This window comes from Myotis lucifugus, unplaced genomic scaffold, assembly GCF_000147115.1.
Source record: "Myotis lucifugus unplaced genomic scaffold, Myoluc2.0 scaffold_90, whole genome shotgun sequence".
Taxonomy (NCBI): domain Eukaryota; kingdom Metazoa; phylum Chordata; class Mammalia; order Chiroptera; family Vespertilionidae; genus Myotis; species Myotis lucifugus.
In genome coordinates, this window is record NW_005871138.1 from 2,879,313 (window position 1) to 2,882,501 (window position 3,189).

Below are 3,189 nucleotides of genomic sequence, written 5' to 3' on the forward strand. Positions count from 1 at the left end.
GGCTGGGAGAGAAGGGGAGCCCCAAAGCTCATGGCTCGCCTTGGGGACAGCTCCCCGCTACCGCAGAGGGACTGGTGTGCCAGACCCTGAAGCCAAGGAGGAGACCAGCCCCCCTCCCAGACTGAGCTGGCTATTTAGGGCCGTGGGTTCTACGGCGACCCGAGAACCCGGGGGAAGAGCAAACTTTTGTAATCAGACCGACTGGGGGGAATTCTGGAATGGCCACTTGCTCTTTAATCGCAGGCTCTCGTACAAATCACCTAGCGCTCCATACCTCTCCATGTCTGTAAATGCGGGTGCATGAAGATTCAATGGGGAACATCCTGGATCTAAAGCAGCCGACTCAATGTCAGGTGCGTGGCAGACAATCAACAAACGGTTGCCCTGTCACTGTTAACCTATAGCAGATGACTGGACAACGGGGCCAGTAGTCCCTCTACTGCTAGCTGGCACTACTGTAATAATAATCCACTTGATCCCTTGGAGCTGGGAGTGGAAGCTGGTGGCACAGAAGCCAATAAGACCAGAGTGGAGAGAAAAAACAAGCTCTGGAGACAGCAGATTGGGTTCAAGCCCAGCTGTGTGACCTTGAGTCAGCCGCATCACCTCTCTGAACCTCAGTTCCAAAAACAAGGATGGTGCCTTCTTCCCCTAGTGCCCACGTCTGTCTGTGGGGATTATGGGACAGGAGCGATGTGTGAAAGGCCGCAGGGAGAGGGCCTGCCCCGAGGTCCACACGCACCACAGTGCCCGCGAGTACAGGATCGCAGTCCCAGCCCGTGCAGCCGTTCACACGCTAGAGAGCCCTCCTTCACACCCATCATCATTGGAGCCTCACTCCAGTGCTTCAGGATGGACAGGGCTGCATCTGATCCACATTTGACCACTGGATGCAAGAGCTCAGGTGGGGGTGGACTCACGGAGCTCTCTGCTTGGAGGCCACTCAGCCGTGAGATTCTGGGGAGCTGGGAAGCCAGGTGGCTCAGTTGCTGTCTCTTTTCAGATCAGCCGCTCGGGTGTGTATTCATTCAACTTGGATTCCCCGAGCTGCGCCCCGGGATGCGGCAGTGACTGGGCAGACACGACGCTGCTCTCGAGGAACTTGGAGCCTGGCGGCCTCAGGCTTCTTCCCACTCCACTGATCGCAGGAAGACCCATGTCTGCTCGTGGTGACAGATCAGGAAGTGCCCCGCGTGCAGGTCCCGGCTCCGTGCCCACCTGGGGCAGCGAGCAGGTCACAAACAGAAGAGCTCTCTGCCCTTGGGGATAAATCACTAACAAACCCAGAGGTAGACACGAGGAGCCTAGCATGAACAAGAACTCTAAAATGAAGGATTCTGTGGCCAGAAGCGTTCAGGAAAAGCCACTCTGAGAGTCAGGCCGCTTTGGCACATGCTACAGGCTCTCAGGAAAGCCAGGCAGGAAAGACCTGCCTCACCCGTGCTTCCCACACCTGCTTGACCAAGTGAACCTTTACTTCAAGCCACACCTACTCACTTCGGACGAGGCCAGGGCAGTGGGAAGGACATAGTGCCTAGAGCCAGGGGCCTGGGTTCGAAGCCCAGTCTTAGATGTGATTTGCACGTGATAAACCGTCAAAACATTATAACCCAGAGGAGGGAAGTGACTTGCCCAAGGTCGCTCAGCACCAGGCCCAGAGCCCAGGCCTTCGAGTTACTGTTAACGTGAGAGGCGTCCTGTGCTTCCCTCTGAGAGGCATAGCCTGACCCCCTTGCTGGGGGGGTTAGTTCGGGTCTCCTAGCCACACAGGCCCTTGAGCACATTACAAAAAGGCACCTCCTTCTCAGGGGTCAACACATCCCTTGTCAGGGCACGTGAATTGGTAAAGCGTTCTGTGGGCTGGATTTCAGCCCCCAGTTGTCCCCTGGGCCAAGCATCCCATGGCAACCCTTGTTAGCCCATTTCTCCTCCTTCCCCCTCACCCCTTCCATCCCACGGCACCCCCTTCACCTGAGCCGCAGCTCCCCGCAGGGTCCCAGCTTCAGCTGCCATGGGAACCACCCAGTTGTTGGGCTGCATTTCCCAAGCCCCCAAGTGGCAGCGGCCAAAGGTGCTGACTCAGCAAACTTTAATTTATCTCACAGGCCAGGGGTGTGCGTGAAGCAATTAGTGAAATAATGGTTATGTCGCACTAAAAATTATTTATAGAGTCACCGTGCACACAGCTGTGATTAAATTAGACAACCAGGGGGACTTTAACTGCCAATGGAGCCGGCATCCAAGGCTCAGACTCCAGCTGGTTGGGGTGGGTGGGGTCACTTCTCCCCCTTCACTCACCGCCCCAGGCAGGCCAGCCCACCCTGACTCAGGCAGGGATAAGGAGGGTCTGCATGGGCAGGGGTGTGGGGAGTGGTCCCATCCCACGAACGCTGAGCTGTCAGGACCCTTAAACATAGACAAGTCAGGGGCTTCACACATATCTGAGGCTATGAAGCAGCTAAAACACCTTCAAATCAAGTCTTCCCCCGCCACTCAATGAGCAAAAGGGAAGTGGTCTGGGTGAATTAGACAAGATGATCCTGGAGCCCCATGGGCTTGGCAATGACCCCAACGGTGGACCCCGAGAGCCCAGAGCCACGCTGTAAACCGTAGATCAATCCAGCCTTCTTTTACAGGCGGCAAACTGAGGGCCAGAGATTTCGCCACTTTTGTCCCCCTGGCAGGTGTCAGGAGACCTTTGTTCCAGCCCTGGGTCAGGGGGAAGCCCTGGAGCCTTCTCTGGACCCAATGTATCCCCGGAGAGTTCGTTAGGGGGCGTCTACAGGAGTGAACAAATGTTTCTTGAGCACCTATTGCATACTGGATACTCTTTCTATATTTATTGTCTTATTCATGTTTAGGTTTATATTTCTATTTAGCTCCTTAAAACATTACTGTAAGGTAAGTACTCCTGTTCCCATTTACAGATGGAGAATCTGAGGCTCAGAGAGGTTAAGGTATTTGCCCACAGCCACACAGCAGGTGAGGGCAGAGCCGTTTTCTACAGGCCCATCTGACTCCAGCGATGGAGCATTGTGGTACTTTGAGCATTTTAGGGCACCTTCTGGGTGCCCCACATTGTGAGGGATGTGATGCTGAGAAATGATAACGGGGCTTCTTTCACACTGGACCCTACACAGACACTGGACATGCACCATCTCATTTCAGCAGCAACCCTCAGGGGCCCAT